Here is a 23,257-nt window from a genome sequence, read left to right as displayed (position 1 = left end):
AACAGTCTCACAAGTGATACCGCACAGTCCTAAGCTTGGGGTTTGCTCGTGGTTGCACTTGACCCTGAGCCCTTGTGACTTTGAAGCTCTTTGTGCGGGAGCCCTTGATGCTTTGGCAATGAAATGGTCTGAAACAGAAATACTGAGGGGTCACCTGTGGTGCTGACGGGCCAGGCTGGGTGGCGGGAATTCTGCTGTGGGCCCTTCCCCTCTCCTGAAGGGGTGGGAGCTCTGGGAACTGGGCTGGATCCAAGCACAATTAAAGGGCCAGGAGGGGCCAAGAAGCTTCAAAGCTAAGGAAGCTGTGCCAGTTTTCTTGCAAATCCCTTTAATGACGGGAAATGTTTCTCTAAAGGCTTCTGCCATTCAGAGAAGGGAGACTTCCCCCCCACCCCCCACCCCTCGAGCTGAGGCAGGGTGGCGTGTCTGCCCAGGCAGAGGCAGGAAGTGGTCATGGTGCCATGTAGAAAGCAGTGGCTTGGGAATGGGGAGACCCATGCATTCTGGTTCCTTGGATGAGTCACTGAGCTCTCCAGGCCTCAGTTTCCCCACCTAGAAAATAGGGTCCAGTGTTTGTCCATCTGCCTTTCCGAGCGCTCTTCAGTCCTAGTTGCTCTGTGGTCACTGAGGAATCTTTGGAGGGAGGATGTGTCTTTAGGAGATGGAAATGAGGGAGGGACTGTGGGTAGCCCAACAAAGGTCAGCGTAGGGTTGTGATTCTTATAAATAAAATCAATTTCCTGGCAAGAGCCGAGAGCAGCAGACAGTGGGAAAGAGAATGCCATTGGCCACGTGAGGAATTTGTTTCTCAAGGACTTTTGTGCGAACGCTTCGCCAGAGATTGTTAGGGAAGGCCGGGGCCACCCTCTCAAACGGAGGATTCTTCACTCCCATTTGACAGGTCAACTGAGGTCTAAAGAGATTAAGCAACAATTCAAAGTCAAGCAGGATACAACATCCCTGGGAACGGAGTTTCGAAAGGGTGGGACTCCTGTTCTACGAACAGCAAGAGTTTATCTAGAAGTACTCCGGAGGGGAGACGGGTGGGGGGATGGGCTAAGTGGGTGGTGGGCATGAAGGAGGGCACTTGTTGGGATGAGCACTGGGTGTTATGTGTAAGTGATGAATCACTAAATTCTCCTCCCGAGACCAAGACTACACTATATGTTAACTAACTTAAGTTTAAATAAAGTCTTGGCAGAAAACAAAAAGAAAGTACTCAAAGCCATTTCAGACCCCTTCCTTATCTGTGTCCCTTTAGCCCGGAAGGGACGAGTTGCTCAGTGAAACTCTCCTCAGTCTTCGGGACCTCATCCACATGCCTCCTCTTCCCGGAAGCCTCCCTTGATTCCCTCTGTGTTCCTGAATGACTTGAGGGATAGCCGTATTAGCACCTGGTACATCATAGGCACCCAGCAAATATTTGATGAATTAATGTCATGTTGTCTTATATGCCTGTTTCGTCTATTAGACTGAACACCTTCAAGACAGGGATCTTATCTTTCCCCTCCCAGCGTCCCTCCCCCCAGCCCCTGGTGCAGGGCCAGCGCACAGGTGCCTGGGGCATAACTGGGGAGTGGGTGAATGAATGAATTCCAGGCAACAGGAACACGCATTCTTCCATGTTACGAAGCAAGATCTCAAAGCCGCATTCCAGCAGCGGAGACATAAGCCCACCCTGGTGGCCCTTGGCTTTCCCGACTTGAGCCTTATTTCTGTCTGTTCCAGCACAGGGGTGTTGCTGTCTGGTGGTACAGAGAAGGATCCTGCAGGTTTCTGCTTGTGAGTATGAGTCTGCCTGTGCCCGCTGCAGCCGCTCACCTGGCCTCCAGGGCTCCCGAGGGCACAGACCTAGCTTTGCCCATGCTCTGGACCGATGGCCGAGGGGTCTTGTGGAGCTGAGCTCTGGCCTGGGCGCTCTGGGGCTCGGGATTCTAACCCGGCCTTTGCCACTAACTCGCTGCGTGACCTTGGGCAAGTCACTTAATCCCTCTCTCTGGGCCTTGTTCCCTCGCCTGTACGAGTGAGGATAATGATCACTAACCTGCCTCACAGGCTGCTTGGTGGGATGAATTGTAAGAGCTGCTGGGAAGCGTTTTGAGAAGAGGCAACGTTAAATAAGTCTGGGGGAGCAGCCACCCGAAGACCTCTGTGGCGTGGTTGTGACCCCACCGATTCCTGCCTTCTTGTGCATGTGTCGGGCGTTCCTCACAGCCGGCTCTGCCCGAGCTACTGGGAGCTCTGAGTTGGGGATGCTCAACCGGTGCCCAGGGAGCCTAGCTGCTTCGAGAGGACCATCTGTGTATTTGTCTCGAACCGGCTGGAAAGGCGGTGGGCACGGAATTGCGCCTCCTTAAGCTTCGTGCGTGGAGCCACATCGAGGCCGTGCCTGACTTTCCTCTGATGTCTCAGTTTACGTAGAAGAAACCTTTAGATACTTCAAGCTTTTTTATACTAGTTTTCTATGCCGTGGCTCTCTCACCTCCTCCCTGGTTAGTCTCACAACGAACAAAAAAACCCCGCTGCGAGGGAGGAGCAGGGAGAATGTGTAGAAAAGGTAGGAGCCGGCGTTACCCTGGGCACATTGCACTGGCCCGGAGCAGAAGGAGAATGAGCCCAGAGCACCTTCACGTCCCATCTCTCTGTGAGCGTCACACATTCCAGGGAGGCGTGGGGAGGGTGCAGCACCAACAGCCACGAGGCTCTGCTGTCCTCTGAACAGACCCCTGAGTTCTCTTCCCACATCCTTGAGCCCTTGCGGAGACTTCAAAGACAGCTGCAGGCCTGTGGGAGCGGGAGCCCTGTGCAGGGGCTCAGCCCAGCAGATTGCAAATTGGCCTTCTGCTTGAATTAAACCCAAGAAGGACAGTCGGTCAGCTGTCACGGCAGAGAGACCAACCTGCTGGCCGAGGCCTCTGAGCGGGGCGTGTGTGTGGCCCTGCCTTCGGCGGTGGCTGTCCCAAGGAGAGGGACCAACTCTCCTGGTTCGCGTGGGACTTGCCTGGTTTTGCCGCTGAAAGCCCCAAGTCCCAGGAAACCCCTCCGTTCTGGGTGGATGGAGCTGGGAGGTCACCCTGTTCCCAGGCCTCTGCTTTATTAAAAGGCCCTGAATCCAGAATTTGGTTCCTCCATGGCAAAGATAAGCTGCAGCCAATCATTCTATGTCTTTGCCAAGAAAGCGAAAGTCCAAAGCTTAAAAACCCAGCAGTTCGTACCTAAGGTACATACCCGTGTGCTAAGTGAAAGAAGCCAGGCTCAAAAGTCTTGCGTGCTGTATGATCCCATGTACGTGACTTTCTGGAAAAGGCAAAATTGCCGGGAAAGAAAACCCGTCCGTCGTGGCTGCGGGAGGGGGGAGGGGTTGACCGCAAAGGGGTATGTGGGAAATTTTTGGAATGGTAGAGATCTTTACGTTTCAAATCTTTACGGTGGTAGAGAGCCCACAGCTCCAGGCGTTTGTGAAAACTCAGACCTGTGCAGTTAGCGGGACAATTTTTTTTTTCCCCCGTGTGTAAATGACACCTTCAGGAAGCCGACTTTAAAACAAACCCTAGTGCTTCACGATGCTGTGGTACGAGACAGAGGCTCTGTTGAGTGCCCCCTGGGCCATCACGGGTGGTAAACAGAATCCGAGGTAAGGATGGACTGCTTGACAGCATCCTAAATGCACGAGACTTTTCCATCAGGCGCAGACGGCGCGAGGGTGGGGGATCTCCCTCTAGTTAGCGAAGAGGAAAAGCAGTTTTCCTAAAACCCAGGCAGCAGACGAGCCCAAGAGGGTCATGGAATAGTGAAGCATTAGCTCCAGGCTTCCACCCTGGGAACTCTGTTGCTACACACACATGGATCTAATGTATTGAATTGGGCACCCTTTCTGAAAGTCTTTTTTTTTTTTTTTTTTTTTTTTTTTCCTTCCTGTCCCTCACCAATAAAGTTATTGAATTGGAATTGGAGTACCCAAGTCTGCACCATAATTACTTCCTGGCTGACTTTTTGATTTTGGAAGTCCTGCTTGCCCGTGCTAGCGAGGGATGATTTTGAGGCAGGGAGAACCCACGATTTAGCAAAATAAGGCACCTAGTCCCAGATGATTCCAGACGGGGGAAAGCCTCCTGTAGGAAGAGCAGGTGTCACCAGCCCTTCCTGCCCCAGTCCACGAGATGGGGTGTGGAATACCACAACAATGGAAGACTATTACTCTGGGGGTCCTAATGGAATCTGAAGATTGTGGTGGTTGCCTTTTTTTTTTTTTTTTAATCAAAAATGTGAATTGGCTTGTTCTTCAGGTGAACTGTGTCTGGATCTAGGACTTGGGTAACTGAACCCGTGTCTTCTCATCTTTCTTAAGTGCAGTGTGTTGAAAGGCTGTAGAACTTCCATCCGCAAGGACCATATGGGCGTAGATCACTTTCAACCATGAATTACACAGGAGAACTTCACACATGCAACTCTTTCTCACAAGTCTATCCAAGCCACTCGGCCTGTGCAAAGGGAGTTCTGTTCCACCTGTTCTTGGGGTATTCAGGAAGATTTTGGGGGGCAGTCCTTAGTTCTAATTGTCTTGACTTTGTTGGAGGACACTGGAGGGGGAGGGGAAGAGGCAGGAAATAAGTTTTGTACATATTTGAAGTGAAACATCCCTGATACAGGGTCAGGCCTGGCTTATGGCCGGTCCGTCTAGGAAGGGGCTAGATTTGGGGCAGCCGAAGGGCTCACTTCTAGTTTGAGTACACGAATGGGAAGGCTGCAGAGGAGAACCTGGGAATGCATGGGTGGGGAAATCCCAGATAACTTCCTTACCTGGACTGCAGACTGTTAACTGCCATCTCCCCAGGGCTCCCCCGGCACGCTAGCATCCTTTTGGGTTGTGGGGACTCTCTTAGCCTCCCTGTTAGACCAGCAAGTGGGAATCCTGCCATTTCCTTCCATCCTCCACCCTCGTTGTTGTTTTTTTTTTTTCTCCCCCAGTTTTTACACAACAGGATTTATTCATGTTGACTATATTCAAGTCCCCAGATGGGGGGAGAAAAAGAGATTGTGTTGAATGAGCTTATTGTTTGGAGATTTCACTGACTTATTTAATACCCACAGTCCTGGAACATACTGAGCTGATTTACTGAAATTCAAATATGGTCCTTTTGGAAGGAACTCTGCTGGGGTGCTTGGGATCCTTGATATCGGGGTTGGGACCTATTAGGTGGTAAGTTAGACCTATTGGGTGGTAGTTAGTAAGGGACAACTCTTCATCTCTATGGTGTTGGGTCCACAAGGGGTGAATGTTCTCAGTTACAGTCCCAGGCTCCTTATGAGCTTGAGATGGTCACCACCCTACTGCCCTTTGTATTGTCCGGCCTTTTATGGCATCCTCTCTAGTACAAGTAGGAGGGACTAAAGGGTGTTGACGTGCCAGATCTTGGGTTGAAATGGCAAGCACCCGACAACCTCACCCCTGCTGCTCAGATGCCTAATGCGGTGCGGCCAGTCCATGATAGTCATGGTAGGGTGGGATTGTGCGTCTTCTAGCGGGTTTTGGAGGTGGGGTCCCTGTAGTCGGTACCTCTGGGATTGCGGCTGAGGATCATGGCGTATGCGAGGGTCGAGTACAGTTGTCTGCAGTATAGCTGGACTGTGACATCTCCTGGTGTCTGGAGCTCTCGAGGATCTCCCGAGAGAGCCACTGCAGGCCCTTGAGCTAGGTGAGGCGCGTGTGCCACTGGCGACCATGGAAGCCCGTTGAAGTTCAGGTCCGTGTATCCCAGATGCCCTGGAAGTCAGCCTGTGACAGAGTGGGTCGGGTTAATGACAGAACCATCAAGGGCAAGTGTGAGTGTTTGGTGCTCCGAGACCCCTCTTGGGTGCTGCACTCAGGCTTGCTCCTGCACCTGGACATGCAGCCTTCTCTCTCTCTCTCTCTCTCTCTCTCTCTCTCTCTTTCCGCCTCCCCCCCCCCCCCCCCGCCCCGCCATCTTCTTTCATACCCGCATTCTCTCCTCTTGACTTTCTGCCACTTTCTTTCTTTTTTTCCTGACGATTCCATTCAGGTCTCCTGAGTCTTGAGTTTAGAAAAGGGATTCCCCCTGAGAACCTGAGGCCAGAAAGACCCAGAACGAACGAGCCTCCCCTTGACCCCAGGTCTCTAGTAGTGTCGGGCTTTCATTTCAAGTAGCCGTGGCTAGAATCCTGGGCTTCCCCAGGGGGAGCTGATGACCTCAGAGTCAGGGTAGGGAAAGTGGGGCTTGCTCTCTGCCAAAGAGCATCTCATTCCTTCCTGGACGAGGAAGCCAAAGTGAAAATCTGTTCAGCATAGCCCCTGGTGTTTCATCAGGCCCTAGGAAGTGTCATTCCATATGGCCTAATGCAAAGAAGGCCACCTTCTCCAAGCCATTTGCTAACCCTGGGATCTTGCCAGCCATCCCACCTGGCCGAGTGCACGTTAGCGTCATGGTGACTAGGATTCCCGGGAAAGAACATTCTTATCCTCCCTCTGTGGGTCCTTAAATAGCCCTGTGTTCGGCTAACCTCCAAGGGGTGGGGGCTCCTCCCACTGCCACCCCAAGCTCCCTGGAAATGAGGATCAGAGGAGGCCCTGGTGTCTGTACAGGGCGGGGGCATGAGAACATCGCGGCAGTTTGGATAAAGGGTCCAAACATGAAGGCTCAGCATTGACTACAATCATTTTTTCCCATTGACCTCCTGGCTTCTCCGTGGGCAGGCGTCCATTCCCCGCCCAGCTGATGTTGGTTTGGTGTGTGTAATTGTAAACAGTTCAGGCTGGGAGCACATCCCCAAGGGTTATGGGATCCAGGTGTCGCTCCCGGCTGGCCACGCACTGGTTCCCTTGAGAGTGGGGAAAGGCCGTCTTGTTCTCAGAGAATTTAATCTACGGTGGTTGAGATCAGATACCTCTGAAGCACAACTCCCTCCCGTGCCCTCACCCTCCACGTCTCCACTCGGGCTGAAAGAGTCTTTGGGGGTGGGACTCTGGTTGATTGGTGGATCTCTTGGTGTGCGGGTTTTTTTCTCTTCTCACCCCAATGTAAGGGCCCCGGTGCATTCAAGTTTGCAGAGAGGTACCCAGATGTTGACTGTGACAGCACCCCAGCAGCCCACACTCTGTGGGGATCAGGCGCGAGTCTGTGCACAGGTCACTCTCTGCCTCAGTTCTCCAGTGTGGCTGGACTCCTGACACGGGCATAGCAGCTGGCAGGCAGGGGCCTCTTGTCCTAAGCAGCAGACCTCTAGAGTGTGTAGATGCCTTTAGGCACTTGATTATCTTTCCGTAACAACAGGGTTGGGAGTTGTCTCAGAGCAAAAGTGGTCTCACGGGTGGTGTTGGAGGACCCCTTTGGTGGGTTGGAGGAAGACAGGAGACCCTGATCTTGGGGTCTGGCTTCCTCCGCCCCTTACATCCTTATGGCCCGAGATATATGTAGCTGGTAGGGCCATGGTGAAGGGGGAGGAAGCTAATAAGTGCCTTCCCTTCACACACAGCAGACGTGAGAGGGACGTGCGTGTGTGTATCAGCAGAGAGGGGATGTCAAGTGACAGTCAGCCCCATTTTCTTGTCATTTCCTAAAGCTATTAAAGCCCTCCAAGGGTAAGATTGCTGGTTTCCAATAGGATGTATTTTTCTGCCCTGGGGAGGCTGAGGCAGCCAGGAGAGAGAAAGCAAGAGTGCCAAGAGACTGTTAGGGTGGAGTGATTTCTAGACTCCAAGCTTATCTGTCAAGGCTCATTCAGCCCTGACACCTTGACCTTGCTCCCCCCCGCCCCCATGCCTTTAACCCCTTCCCTCACTGTACCTCACACAGCAACCCTTCTCTGCCTTCGTACTCGGCTGCCATGTGTCTGTGCGTATAGATTTCTCCCCCGGCTGGAAAAAATAAGGGCAGTTACATAGCTTGGAACAAAATATTCCCCACAAATGGCTTTTTTTTTCCCCCTTAAAAATTTTACCATCACTGAGTGTGAAAATGGTTTAGATTCAAGAGGAAACAGCTGGCTGGCAGAGGTCCTGGTGGGGTCTTGGGTAAGATTCCGCTGTGTCACTAATGACTTTACGCGGTACATTTCCGGCACAAGGACACTTGGCAGTTGGGGAATCTCGTGGCTGAGAACTTTCGTCAAGGCAAGAACAGCAGCGGGAACAGCTTCCAACTGAGGCCAGGGAGGGAAGGCCTCAGTCCATCCGGGACGGTCCGGACCTGTCCTGTGGATGTCTCTTGTCCGCCTTGGTAGTTTAACTTGGGTGCTCACGAACCCTTTTCTTTCTAGAATATTCCGCCTTTCGGTTTCTCTGAGATTTCAGTACATTGCTGCTGTAGCGAAGGTGGACCCAGATTTCTTAAGGCCCCTGAACTCTGCTCTTTTGAGTGCAGATGGTGTCTAAGGCACTCTATCACCGGCTGCGGGGAGAGAGAGAGGTGCTGTCCCCTGTACTGCCCTGGAGAGAATCCGAGCTCCTTCCTTTCATGGCTCTTCCTGTTTGTCTAGCCTCTGTGGCCATTCTCACTTTGTCGTGTGCCCCCCCCCCCCCCGCCGCCCCTCACCCCTTCCTGAATGCCTTGTGGTTTTCCAAATTGGACTCGTGCTTTTGCTGTTCTGTTGGCCTGGATGTCCTCCCCTCAGCGCTGCCTGCCAAGCTTATCTGTCAAGGCTCGTTCAGCCTTTACCCCCTGAAGACTTTAACTGCTCACTGTACCTGTACCCCTGCCATCGTCCTTGTGTCCATGCTATAGTTGACGGGAAGTCTATATTCCCAGGAGGCTGTACACTCTATAAGGGTCAAAGCCATTGTTCCTCTTTGTGTCCACAGCACCTCACCCCATGGGTGGTATATATACTGTGAGTGTTCAAGAAACTGGAATTGTGCGATTGAGAAATGGCTGCTGTCCTCAAGTTTTCGGAGAGTTTTTTTCCCCCCTCTTTTTTTTTTTTTTGTTTTAAGATTTTTGTTTGATGTTTATTCTTGAAGGAGAGAGAGTGGGGGTGGGGCGGAGAGAGAGAGGGAGACACAGAATCCGAAGCAGGATCCAGGCTCCGAGCTGTCAGCACAGAGCCCGATGCGGGGCTCGAACTCACAAACTGTGAGATCATGACCTGAGCTGAAGTCGGACGCTTAACCGGCTGAGCCCCCCCCAGGCGCCCCTGTGAGAGTTTTGATTACATCGAGGTTAAGGGCTTCTGTTCCTTAGTGGACATCCTGGACAAAGTTAATGCAGCTGGCAAAGAGGAGAGAGAGACGGACAGTGTCTAAAACCTGCCAGGGGCTAACATTTAGAACATACAACGAACTCCTGCAGGTCAACCGGAAAAAGGCAGACACTGCAATGGAAATAAAGACAAGTAAAGGCTACGAATGGCAGGTTGCGGGTGAAGGAGCCTCCACAAAGCAAACGCGCATCTGAAGGAGTGCTTGGGCTCCTTTAGTCGTCAGGGACAATTCGCATGACCACCCGGGAAACTGGCAGGAGTGTGAGGCTGCCTAGGGTTCTCAGAACACGCAGGAATTTCCGAGCGGGTCCACACAGGGAGGGTCTGAAGGTGATCTTTGCAGCCTTATTTGTGCCGGTGGAGAATGGGAAGCAGTCTCAGTGTCTCTGGGGAGAATGAACAGGCGAATGATGAGGGCAGGAACCCTAGAGAAATTACCCAGCGGTAGAAGCAGTGGATTAGATGTCGATCCGGCACCGTAGATGTATCTTTAAGACCTAGCGCTAAGTGAAAGGTAAGAAGCAGAATAGGTCATCTGACAGTCGCATTGACAGCCAGTAAACATTCACACAGCCGTACGCATTAAGCAGGAACACATACAAGCAGAAAGATACATACGAGAAAGTTCATCTTGGGGAGTGAAGAATGGGATATCGGCATGAAAGGGAATTTGTAACAGTTTGCTTCTGGCGTGTTATTGATACCAGAAGCCTACAAATCTGAGTTGGAGCAGAACGTGGCATTGCCAGGGCAACACCGGCATGTCAGTCGGTGTCCTCTGGAAAGAGGGGACAGGAACTTCTCTCCGCCATACCCACCCCATGTGGAGGAGTCAATGGGGAAGTCATTTTCCTTATTGATTGTTGGGTTGTTCAAGATCCTTTGCCCCCGAGGTTGTTATAACAGCCACCCTTACGTTTGGCTCCAAAGCTTACCTTTGATCAGAACTGTCGTGGTAATTAGCAACTTGCCATTGTCATGAGGGGCGGGGATGCTTGTAACCCACCCCCACATAAGCGTGGGGCAGTAGAGCTGGCTTCTGATAGTTGAGTAGTTTTTTAGTCGTCTCCAGCGACTGAACACATCTGGAGTCACCTTTGGGTCCTTGCTGCTGAGTACAGGTCACGGCCAAGAGCTTCTGGCCAGAGGTTTATCAGATTGAGTAGAATGCTTTGGAATTGGGTTTTTCCATCTAGGACCTGATTGGTTGGAAATGAAGTTACTAGATCTGTGCAGCAGTTCAGTTTTGCTCCTCTCCACCCAGGAGATGGGAATATTCACTCCAAATAGGTGCATCCGAAGACGATAAAGTGCCTGTCCCACCCTGGGTCCGTTTGATCTGGGTAGAGTTGGCCTCTAACATTGTTTGTTCCATCTCTATTTCTGCTTGAAATAATGGTTGTGGTTGTTGTTTGTTTGTTTGTCTTTTTGAGATTCAAGGGTTTATGCGGTAAAGAGCCGTTTGGACCAGGAATAGCGCACCACCTGTTTTCGCTTTGCCCAGTGGTATGTTCTGTGAAGCTGCTGGGCCACGAGGCAGGACCCAGAGCTGCCCGGGGTCTTGTCAGCGTGGGCAGAAGGGCGACCTCTTTCCCTCGTGGCTCAGCGGGTGGGCAGCAAATCCGACTGTGTGTAAAGCCAAGAACTAAAGGTTTTCAGAAAATGGAAAAAACCCTGAGGTTGGCTCGGCTGGTCTTGACTATTTTCTCACTGTTGTTTCTCATGCTTAGACTCAGTTACTGACCTCTCTTTCTTTATCCCACCTGTCTGTGTACTGACTGGTCAGTTTCTGCCCCACATCTCCAGACCTGCCTTCTCAATTCCTGGGTCCACTGGAATGTTGACGCCTGGGTGATGGAACAATAAAGATCTTCATTTCTGTGAAGTTCAAGCGTCACCCCCAGGGTCCTTTCCAGTTCAAAGGATTTGTGATTTTGCAGTGAACTTGCTCACATCCTTCAATAGCCCCTCGGCATGGGAGAATTTCCAAATACTCACACAATAAGCCCTTTCTTCAGCTTCGCTATGTGTTAGGTATTGCCTAGGTGTTGAGATCAAGCTGGGTGCACCATTCCTGCGACTGCTGTCCTAATGGATCTCCCATTCCAGAGGAGGGAAGCAGACCACAAGTAAGCAATGATAGTTCTAAAAAAAAAAAAAAAAAAAAAAAAGGATAATTTCAGGTAGTTGTAAGTAACATGAAAAACACACACAGGATGTTGTGAGAGTAATTCAGAGGTGGGTGTGGTCCCCGTATTAGCCAGGTGCTCATGAAGAGTCTGAGGAGATGATATTGGAGTTGAGACCCTAATGAAGAGAAGGAGCCCGTAGGGTGGAGAACCGGGGTTGGGAGCTCCAGGCCAAGGCACCAGCAAGTGCAAAGGTGAAGCCAGAGATGGGAGGGGTGGGGAGAGATGGGGTGGGAGACCTGGGTTGTGCCTGGGAGTTTGGGTCTCATTCCCTGAGCACTTCACACGCAGGGACATCTTGCTTCCCAGGGACCCGGCCAAGTGACCACAGCCTCTTCCAGATGAATGGTTTACCACCACGTGGACTACTTTGGGTTCCAGTCTCTTGTCCATAGGAAAAAACCAAACACATCCTAAAAGACTATTCTCCCTTGCACTTCTCTGAAGAGGTTGAAGGTACAGGCCTACTGGAGTTTTCCACACTTTACAGGGTTCTGAGGGTGGGATTGGGCATGGGGCAAGCCCGCAGACCCATAGCTCATGGAGGGGAAGGGGTAGGATAATAGCCTGAGGATCCCAAATGATGGTCCCACCTCTTTCCCACCGGGCAAAGGCAGGGAAGGACTTTTGAACCACCCGGTGTCTCTGAATTGCTTCTTCCTTCAAGAGGGACTGAGTATTTTGCTCCCGCACTGTTCGGACTATAAGGAATATAATGGTGAAAGTTGTAGGGTTTACGAAGAACCGGTTCATATCAGGCTTGGATACCTGTGACCTTGGGCAATCGCTGCTTCCGGGTATCTGTTTCTTCATCTGAAAGGGGCTCATTACCCTCTTCCTGGGAGGTTTGTAAGGGTCGAGGGAAATCTCGTTTCTCAGTAGCAGCACACACAGCCTCAGGGCTAGTGATTGGTGGTAGGTAGTCGTGAGACAAGACATTGAGTTTGCCCGCGGTCTGCCATGTTGATTTCTGAGGCCTTAAACCTTCACTTTCGTTCATACCGCCACGAAGGCTGTGTGGGGAGGGGAAGCCAATTCGTGAAGGGCTGTTTCCTGTTTCCGAACCCGTTAGTGTGAGAACACCGTGCCTCATGAGTCCTCGGTCACCTCAGCCGTCCGCATCTAGAATAGTCCCTGCTCTACGCACGTCCCCCGCTTGTTGGGAGAATCAGTGAAAAGCTAGGCAAACAAGTGGACATGGGTAAAAGGTGATTGTTTCCGTGTTGGGTTGGGAATCGCATCGCAGATGAAGGGAAGGCCACAGTGCTCCCCTCGTCGTTGCTGTTCTTAATTTTCAATGCAGAGGTACTCATGGCCGGAAGGCAGGCTCTGTCGGCCATGGGAGCCCAGAGTTGGGTGGAATCGTGTCTGAACGTAGCTGATGAGGTGAGCAATTAGATGCAGGGTCGCAGTCAACTGAAGTCCCAGGAAGAGATTCGGTCGGGCTGGTGAAGTTCATTTCACCCCTGCAGGCGGTGGACCCTTCCCCTCCAGAGTGCCCACCCCAACATGCAGAGGATGGTGAGCCCTCTGTGTCCCAGGACTAGTGCCTACACGGCCTGTAGAACATCTATTCAGAGACACTCGCTGCTAGGTGTATTTAGCTGAATCATCCCAGGCTGCTACGCCCCAATACAGTGGGGTCCCCGTGGGCCCAAGGAAGTCCTGGCCTCTGGGCAGCTGCTGCCTGGCAAGGGCTGGGCTGCTTGGGCCATACTTGTCTTCCCTCTCCCGGCTTCCTGCACTACCTCTGTTTGGGGAAGAGACCCACCCCCCGCCTCGCCCCCCACAACTCACATACCCTGACTCTCTTCGTCTTCCCTGCCCTGAGCTGCTGTCTGCCTGATATTACGTGCATCATCATGAATCAAGAGTGATTATTAACAACAGTAATGCTGCTACCTTTTACTTTTTATTTCAACATATGTGCCATTCTTTTACCTTTGCAAATATCCCGGAGAGTTGTGTTTCCAGAAGCGTTGTGACAGCCCTTCTCCTCCTGGGGTGACTGAGGGCCTGAGCCTATGAATGTAACTGTCACACAGCCACCGAGTAGGAAGTTGTTTCTCCCAGAAGGTGGGCTTTCAGACTCTGAGCCAAGGGTAAGCTTTGCTGCCATGTTTAATAGTGACTGTGTTCTGGGCCCAGCTGCAGCATCCCTCCCTGGGCATTTTATTCTCACCATCCGACTCAATCCCTAGAGACTCCGGGGTCCCTGAAGACTTCTTAATCCCTAAAGAACTTGTGGGTACCAGCTCTCACCCTCCACCAGGCACCTGTAGCCTCCCTGGGGTGGCTGAATACCTGGGGGGGGTTCTGACTGGAAAACCCTCTTAGAATCTTGCAGTGACATTCTTGGCATTGCTTCCCCGGGGGAGAAGTCCCCTGGAATGCAGGGACTCGTTCCCCTGAGCTAGGCTGAGCTAAGAATGTTAATAAAAGGCTTCCCGGAGCTTTTCCATCAGACACTTTCATCTTATTCCAGGCCTGCAGAACCAGCACTGGGTGTGGGGGCGGGGAGGCAGGAATCCAGCAGTAAATATTATTCTCCTCATTCTGTGGATGGAGGAAATGGAAGCCAGACTTCGAGGCCAGAGGCAGCCCAAGCACAAGTTCACCGCCAATGCGGTGGGATGCAAACCCAGCTCCGCCGGACTCTAGAGCCCATTCTGCTGCCCGGTCTAGCCCGATGGCAGTAGCCATGATCGCCATCCTCAGATGGCTTCCGATCGGACCCGCAGCCATGCCTAATCTAATGTTAAGTGCAGTGTGAGTCTGCGGGCTGCAGTCCGGCTGTCTTGGCGTACCCCTTTGGAACGGCGAGGAAGGTTCCCCGGCCTTGCTCACGGCTGATGCTCGGCTGTCTCGGAGCCCCAGCCTGATGAAACAGACTTCCCTGAAAGGGAGCTTTTCTGGGTGCCTGGGCTGCAGGTGTTCTGCCTCCCTAGCGTGTTCCCTGCTGGGCCGGCCAGGCCTTTGCTCACGCTGTTCCTTATGACGGGGAACGGGCGCTCTTTCCCTCTGCCCTTCCGGTCACAGCCACCTCATCCCGGAAGCCCGCGTTCATTGATCACATCTGGCCCCAGCCGTTCGTCCTCCATGCGGGACGCAAGGGTCTCTGTTTCCCCTATTTCTGTCTCGTCCCCACGGCTGGTTTCACAGCTCCCAAAGTGCACGGCGGGGCGGCGTCTGCCACGCGGGTGGCCCTTCACTTCGTTCCTGGCGATCCCCAGGAGTTTCTGCCCGGTTTCGCAGCTGCCTCCTTTCCACCGGGCCTTGAGCGTCCAGAAGTCTCCGCGGGGAGTGTGGACCCACGGCTGCTGGGGGGCCACGTGGAGGCTCGAGAGAGGCGAGGCCCAGTCCCCAGCCACACGGGCGTGGCTTGCATGACCAGCGCTCCTCTCCGCGGGCCCGGAGACCGGCGCTTCCCCAGCAAACGGGGGGCCTTGTTTGCCGTGTGCCCCCCGTGCCACCGTGCGCGCCGCACCGCGCGAGCAGTGGCACGAGTGTGGGCTCTCGGGTGGGAGGGGGAAGGTGAGCGTCTTCCCCATTTCTCACAGCCTGGAAGAAAAGATAAGTGACGGGGTCCTCCCTTGGGAAATACATCTCACCGCGGGCAACATTCGGCCACACGCCGTTCGTGCCCAACAGCTGTCTCTCATTTGCTGGCAAATGTTCCCAGTGATGAATGTCCTCCGTCCACAGTCACGGCCGTCCCTAAATGGAGGCTTTGGACAAGTGCAAAGGGAACAATGGCCCTTCTCAGAGAGCTCTCAGCAGACGCTCCCAGTGAAGTTGGTTCATCACTTGGAGCTGAGTCAAGATCATAGACAAGATGTCATTGATTCAGCAAGGAAGGCCCTAAATGGCCGTGGAGTTAGAGAGGCTGAAGGCAGCAAGAAGCAGCGGTAAGGATGGGATTCACGGCTGCCGGGACAGGCCTTGAGTAAGCAGAGTGAATGAGTCCACCTTTCAGATACCATCTTCTAGAAGTTGACTTACGGCATGACGGCCCTTCTTCTTGATACATTTGCAAAACCCTCTGCCGTCATTATAGGAGCACGGTTGCCACACCTGTGTTGTTGAATGGCTCAGGGAGATGAGGGACCGATGGAGAAAAAGAGAAGGTGAGCGGGGGTGGTCGGGAGAGCCGGTGAGGACTTCTGGCCCCAGGGCCAGGCTACAACTGGGAGAGGTGTCTCTGTGCCGTTGGCCTCAGGCTGAGCAGCCGCAAGCCCCTCTTTCCACCAAGTCCCGCGCGCGTCCGTTCTCCCTCTCTGTGTCCCTGCTGACTTTCTAAGGACAAAGATAAAAAAAAGGTCAACATTCCAAGCTGGCCTGGGTCAACTGGGCAAAGTGTTTTTCTCTCTCCTTTTGGCTATTTTTGGTTTCTCCCAGGGGAGTTCCTTTAAATCCTTTAAAATAGCGTAAACAACAGCTACGCGTTGCGATTTCACCCTGTAAGGAGTTCAGTGTAGTAATTTTATGTGTATTTTTTATGGCGAAAGCCATACATGCTTATTATAAAATACGCATCTGTGGCAGAAATTTATAACCTGGAATGTGAAAATCCCTAGCATTCCATCTTTGGTGATAATATCTGTCAAAGATCTATTCATCCAAATATTTTTCTTCCTCTCTCCTGTCCTTCCCTCCCTTCCTTCCATTCCTTCCGTTCCTTCTTCCTCTCCCCTCCCCTCCCCTCCTGTTCCTTTCCCTCTCCTCCTTTCCAGCCCCAATGGCATCAAGTTTTAGGGGGACGAAAAGCCCCAGTTGATCAAGTAGCCTTCAGAAAGAGCCCATTTGCAAGCCGCCGTGTGTGTCTGCCATTCCCCCCCCCCTTTCCCCAGACGCAATACAGTCACTGATAACCTTCTTATTTAAGCTCAGGATGTTTCTTGGAGCTCATTCCTGATAGACCTGCTGCCTTCTCCATGATGCTGCTTAGCATTTCCTGTGTGTGGAGCTGGCGCGACTTGTATCATCGCCGAACATTCCGTTTTTCCCAGGCCTTTGCCGTAACAGACCATGCCACCACGAATTTCCTTACACGGAGCTCATTTCAGACACACGAAGGAGGTCTGCGGCATAAAATCTCTGCACGTAGAATCTCTGGGTTGAAGGGGCACGTGCATTTACAGTCTGATTAGGTAGTGCCAAAATGTCCCCCCAAAAGTTGTGTTCTTTTTACCCTTATTAGCAGAGTTTCAGGGTGTCTGTTTCCCTCCCCCCTCATCAATATAATGTGATTATACCTTGTCATCTTTGCCCATCAGAATGGGCGAAGGTATCTTTGCAAAGTTTTCTCTCTCTCTCTCTCTCTCTCTCTCTCTCTCTCTCTCTCTCTGTCACTCGGACTATAAATGAAGTTGGACATCCTTTCGTATGTTTAAAAGCCATCTGTGTTCATACGATAATGCATTTTTTTTTTCTGTTGGGTTGTTGGTCTTTTTCTGTGTTAAGGAAATTAACCCTTTGGATATGAGTTGCAAATGCCACCCCACCCCCTCCGGCTTCTTGTCTTTTGAATTGCTTTTATGTTTACTTTTCCAAAGTAGAATTTTTGTACGTGTGTGGTCAAATTTATCTCCTTTTATGGCCCTAAATTTTGGCTTAGAAAGCCTCTCTCTAAAATTATACTTTAAAAATCTTTTTCCTTTTTCTGAAAAAAACAGCTTTGCTGAGATCTCATTCACATACCATACAGGTCACCATTTAAAGTGGGCAATTCATTGGTTTCTAGTGTATTCACAGATATGTGCAACTGTCACCACAGTTAATTTTAGAGCTCCCCTCCCCTCAACCCTGAGCAAACACTAAACTACTTTCTGTTTCTATAGATTTCTCTCTTCTGGACTTTCCTGTGGTGGAATCCCATAATATGCAGACTCTTGTGATTGGCTTCTTTAACTTGACATAATATGTTCAAGGTTCTAAGTTGGCCAAATAATATCTGATTGTATGTATAGGTATAGCTATAACATATCTTGTTTATCCATTTTTTTAAATTTTTATTTTTTATTTTTAAAAATTTACATCCAAATTAGTTAGCATATCGTGCAACAATGTTCTCAGGAGTAGATTCCTTAGTGCCCCTTCCCCATTTAGCCCATCCCCCCTCCCACAACCCCTCCGGTAACCCTCAGTTTGTTCTCCATATTTATGAGTCTCTTCTGTTTTGTCTCCCTCCCTGTTTTTATATTCTTTTTGTTTCCCTTCCCTTATGTTCATCTGTTTTGTCCCTTAAAGTCCTCATATGAGTGAAGTCATATGATTTTTGTCTTTCTCTGACTAATTTCACTTAGCATAATACCCTCCAGTTCCATCCACATAGTTGCAAATGGCAAGATTTCATTCTTTTTGATTGCCGAGTAATACTCCATTGCATATATATACCACATCTTTATCCATTCATCCATCGAGAGGCATTTGGGCTCTTTCCATACTTTGGCTATTGTCGATAGTGTTGCTATAAACATGGGGGTGCATGTGTCCCTTCGAAACGGCACACCTGTATCCCGTGGATAAATGCCTAGTAGGGCAATTGCTGGGTCTTAGGGTAGTTCCATTTTTAGTTTTTTGAGGAACCTCCATACTGTTTTCCAGAGTGGCTGCACCAGCTTGCATTCCCAACTTGTTTATCCATTTATCTGTGGATGGACGTTTGTGTTGTTTTACTTTTTGGCTGTTACAAATAATGCTACCATAAACATTTGTATACAAATTTTTGTGTGGACGTGTTTTTGTTTCTCTTGGGTATATACTGAGGTGTAGAATTTCTGCGTCACGTGGTAACTTGATATTTAATGATTTGAAGTCCTGCCAGACTGTTTTCCAAAGCAACTGCATCCTGTTACATTCCCATCAGCTGTATTTTCGTCTAGTGCTTTTGTGATCGTGTTTTTCATGTTTTCAGTTTTTGAACAATCTGTAATTCTTCATAAGGTATGACGTTGGGATTAAATGTGTATTTCTCCAGATGGCTATACCATTATAACAACAGTGTTTTTCAATCTTTTCTTCTCGATGTCTTTATCATAATCATTGTATATGCTAGGTCCTATTCTATATAGTCTTTTCTGTTGATCTACTTGCCCACTCACATGACATTGCCACCCTGCTTTAATGTTTGTAGTTTTGTGACATGTTACCTCATTCTTAATTCTGTGAGGGTAAATGGAGTATTTCATCCCCATTGTAGACACGAGGAAACCAAGTCTCTGAGATAGACAACCCTGAGACAGAAAGAAGACAGACAAGCTTGTCTTTCAGAAAGTTCTGGGTCAGGTGCTTTTGGGCGTCTGTCAGTGGACAGAGTGTCCAAGGCAGTGTGGTGGGAAAGTCCGCCTAGGGTCTCCCCTACAGCCGGTGTCTGCTCCCTCACAGTAGAATGACCATGATCAGTGAGCCCTCTGAGGAGAGCCCCACACTTGGGAATGGAAGCCTCTTGCACATAAATGTGGTCATCCCCCAGCATTAACTTGCCATTGAGAATCCAGACAGTGGGGAAATGGAGTTGGACTTTGGCTGTGTTCTCTTCCCAGATTGTGTGACTCAAGAGCCCTGCCAGGGATGGAGTTTTGTTTTGCTTTGTTTTCCCCCCGTTGCAAAAGGATAGCAAAAGTTTTTGCCACATAAAACATGCAAAGCCTCATAAAGTCTCAACCAATGAAATCATCATCTTTTCTCAGGCAGACTCACTCTCCTGACCTTGGCTGATTGCCACCCTCCAGGGAGTTGTAAGGCTCCAAGGGAACTGATTTACTCAAGGAAGAGACCTCCTTAACTTTCACTTTGTCAGATTTCATCAAACACTTGGGGTTTGGGGGTTATGGGATTAAGAGAGCATGATGCGATACCCTGGAAGTGTTGGCTTGTAGGAATGTGGAGTAAACCCCTGAGGAACAAGAAATCTCAAAAGGATTTTGCCTGGAAATGGCAATCAAAATGCAAAGTTGCCTCAATATCTCAAAACTTCCACCAGAGGAGAAAATGTCTGTCTGTCTCTTCTTCCTTCTGTCATCTCCCAAAGACATTCGTTTTATGGGAATCCCTTTGTAAAATTGTAACTATTTCCAGTGGGTAGGTGGGTGGTTGTTCTTCACTTTTTAATGGGGGAAAATAGGATGTTTAGACTGGGTCAGTATGACCTGTTTTTGGAGATTCTGGTTTTGCGGGTATTGTTTCAGGCATCACCGTTGCAGAGGCGCTGGGGTAGTCCTTCTCCATCTGGTGCGTATCTTGGCCCAGGACACGCCAGGGTCAGGTGCATCTTCATGGTCGCTGTGTCTGGGGCTCTTTGGTCCAGACACCCTCAATGTTTCAGGCAAGGCCTGGAGACCAAACTTTTTACTCCATCGGTCCTTTTAGGGACTTCTTGAGTGGTAGGGTCTAGGGAAGCTAGGAAATGGATGGAGCCATGACTTCTCCTTCTCCCACAGGCCCTGAGCTTTGGTCTTTGGGGGCTAATTTAATTTCAGGCATCATCTTAGAAGCAGAGGTCTCTGACAGTCCGGAAGATGGTACATTTTCAGGAAAAGCAAGACAACACTGCTTTGTGAGAGAGACTGTTTCTCGTGTAGAAATTATAGTCTACTGTATCAGAAGGCATTCATTTACATCCTAAATCCCCTGAGCTCTAGGGATACAGTGAAGACAGTGACAACACTTCTAATATTTATTCATAGAAGCCTTCTCAGCTTCCCCTGGAAAGGGCTCTGATTTTCGTAGGTGTTCCGGTCTTTTCCGGTATTCCGTCCAGCTGTGCCTTTAAGCCTCTTCGGCTGAGAGGTGCACCTTTCTCTGTGCTCTTCCAGCCCTTGGTTCATCGCTGTCTCACAGAATTGAAATTAAGGCATTTGAGGGAAGAAATGCACATTATTCGCTTTTGTATCAGAGGACTATGGGAGCTCACTAATTACTGAATAATCCCACCATCACATGGGGGAGAACCAATCACCATTCTACACTTGATCTAAGCCAAAAGGCCGAGAAGTGATACCAATCACCATTCGATCCATTAACTGTTATTTTGCCAACACGTTGGTTCCGTAGACCGCATGGGTCACTGATGTAGAAGTTGTATTCTCTTGATTAACTACCTGTAGTGTATGTTACAGTGTCTGATACAGCAACCAGTAGATGTTTGTGTCTTTCCCATCTGCCACACCTTGATGGGCATAGTGATGGCTTCTTTCTTTCTTTTTTTTTTTTTTTTTTAAATGGTTGAGACTTGGTCTTATTTTATTTATTTATTTATTTTTATTTATTTTTATTTTTTAAAGTTTATTTATTTTTGAGACAGAGAGAGAGACAGAGCATGAACGGGGGAGGAGCAGAGAGAGAGGGAGACACAGAATCGGAAGCAGGCTCCAGGCTCTGAGCCATCAGCCCAGAGCCCGACGTGGGGCTCGAACTCACGAACCGTGAGATCGTGACCTGAGCTGAAGTCAGACACTCAACCGACTGAGCCACCCAGGCGCCCCAGTGATGGCTTCTTTCTGAAAAGCATGTCCTTGTCCTTGGTTGGACTTCACCCAGGGTAATCTAGTTTACAAATTGTGCTTTGTGGCGTGCCTGGGTGGCTCCATTGGTTAAGCGCCCAATTCTTGATTTCGGCTCAGGTCATGATCTCACAAACCGTGAGGCTTTGCACTGACAGCCCCATTTGATCTTTGCCTTGATGCTGGTCTCTTTGAAGAGTCTTAGAAAAGGGAGTGTCTCTGCTAGGTTTTTCATAACCTGGTAAAGTATTCTATCTGCTAAACTGGTGTGATAGTTCTTTATGTACTAGTTAAGATGGAGTTCCCAACATTTCACATTTGGTTGTTTGGAGATGTTTTTTGATTTGGAAAGTCTGAGGGTAGGATGGAGGGAGGTAAGTGTGAATTAGTAAACTGCAGGCCAAAGGACATGTTTTATACGTGTTTTATGACCTTGACTTGTAGAATGCCCCCTAGTGATATTTGAAAACACCAAGTTTTCAGCTGGATTTGAGACAACAAAGTACTACACGGCCCTCTGCCTTCCCTGCATTGGGAAAGCAGGTGAAGGATGTGCCAAGCCCAGTCCCCTGGGGACTCCCCACCATCTCCTTCCCACTGCTCCTGGCTGTGTGGGTGGTGACTTCTGGGGAGGCCTGAAAGCTCCACTGGTTTCTCAGTCCCTGGCTAATTCTCTCTGGGTGGTCTTTTATTCTTCCCATGCTTCTCTGTTCTTAAGTCCTCAGTATTTCTACCCCCTTGGATAGTATTGAAGTTGTTGTGTGTGTTTTTAATCGAGTGTCGACAGTTCTGGGTATAACAAGGCCGGCAACCGCCTTATCGGTCTGAATGTGCGGTGTTGTTTTAGCCTGTGTGGTTGTTTCACAATGTTCGTCCTTGCGGTTTTTGGGTTAGGTAATTGTTGTAATCCTCTTCCAAGAGGAGCAATGATCATAGAGGTTCTTCGGTTCTGAGTAAGAGAAACTGAACCGGCTCTACCCTACATTGAAAGAAATTTGCATCTGTGGGATCCAGTGAAGATCGTTGAGATGCTTGTCAGACGCTCTAAGCTGAAAGTCCGTAAGCGTAGACGAGCTTTCACATGTCTTTGTATGGCACTCGCCACCCTTACCCCACTTCACCAGATCTGAGCGCAGGCCTGGTTCGCGGTTGATGCTCTCTGTGAGTTGGTTGCTTTCACAAGTCAGAGGGTGCTTGTGATGCAGTGAACACACGAGCCTTCCTCTAGACAATCTCACAGCCTTTCAGAGGGTTTCGTGTGGGGCCCTCCTTTAAGAGGGGGACTTTCGTAGGGGTGTGGGGAGGAGCCATACGTTTGGCCATGTGACATTTCGTGCTCCCAAACCCAACTTAAGCATTTTCTATTTGTCCCCAGTTAAACTCTTATGGGACTGAAATATGACATCAGAAAGTTGAAGTCCCCTCCCTTTTTGTACAGGCCAGTGACCTTCAAGCTAAGAATGGTTTTTAATAGATGGACATTTGCAAGTGATTGGATGACAGGGAACACTCACTTTGAACCCCGGTGAAGCAAAGATGTTATTCGCCTCTAAAACTTTCCAGCTTATTCTTAATCCTATTGAATTTTGTCAAAAGAAAATTTGTGGACGTGTGTGTTTTCTCTTGTTACCATAGTACCCTCGGTACATTATACCCTCACGTTTGCCTATTGGTCTGCTCTAGCATGAGGGCCAGAAAACTTGTCAGGAGCAAATAGTAAATATTTTAGGGTTTGTGGCCATATGGTCTGTGTGGCAGTGACTCACCTTTGCTACTGTAGCGTGTAAGCAGCCATAGACGGTATGTAAACAAACGGGCCTGGCTGTGTTCCAGTAAAACTTTATTTATGGACACTGAAATTTGAATCCCATAGAATGTTCACGCGTCGTGAAATGTTATTCTTTGGCTTTTCTTTCGGCCACTTAAAAACGTAAACGCCATTCTTAGCTCGAGAACCGTCTACGAACAGGTGGTGGGTTCAGTGTGGCCAGTGGCTCACTTTGCTGACTCCTGTCCTAGAGGATGAGACAGCAGCCTCCAGTAATGCCTGGAGTGACTAGGTTAACTCAGAGACTCTAGTGAACCTGAAATACCACCAGACAAAGTAATGCCTGGTCTCGTGACAGACTCCCATGTAACCGCAGCACGAGGCATGCTCCTGTTCCCCACGTGCCACACCTTGGGTCTGAGGGATTTAAACCCACCCGCCTCCCCTCAACCCTGCCTCCACCCACCCTACACCCCTGCTCAAACCCCCTTCCACCCCCCCCACCCTCCATCCCACAGACCTAGTTCTTTAAAATCTGTCTAGGAAAGAGTTCCTTCAGGATGCAATGTCAGCCCTGGGCCCCT

The 23,257-nt window shown here is 50.0% G+C and overlaps 1 protein-coding gene across 8 annotated transcripts in view; it reads left to right on the top strand.

Moving 5' to 3' along the window:
• AFAP1L2 (actin filament associated protein 1 like 2) overlaps nucleotides 1–23,257 on the top strand; it is a 97,813-nt gene that overhangs the window by 4,264 nt on the left and 70,292 nt on the right. For 2 of the 8 annotated variants that reach the window (XM_043597613.1, XM_043597614.1), the window contains exon 1: nucleotides 1,734–1,782. The exons of the other annotated variants lie outside the window; for them this stretch is intronic. The gene's annotated coding sequence lies outside the window, so the exon portion shown is untranslated. Of the gene's footprint in view, nucleotides 1–1,733; nucleotides 1,783–23,257 lie in introns of those variants that run through there. 8 annotated transcript variants of the gene reach the window in all.

Source organism: Prionailurus bengalensis, chromosome D2 (assembly GCF_016509475.1).
Source record: "Prionailurus bengalensis isolate Pbe53 chromosome D2, Fcat_Pben_1.1_paternal_pri, whole genome shotgun sequence".
Classification (NCBI taxonomy): Eukaryota; Metazoa; Chordata; class Mammalia; order Carnivora; family Felidae; genus Prionailurus; species Prionailurus bengalensis.
Note: the sequence above shows the minus strand (reverse complement) of the source record. Positions and strands in the feature narration are given on the sequence as shown.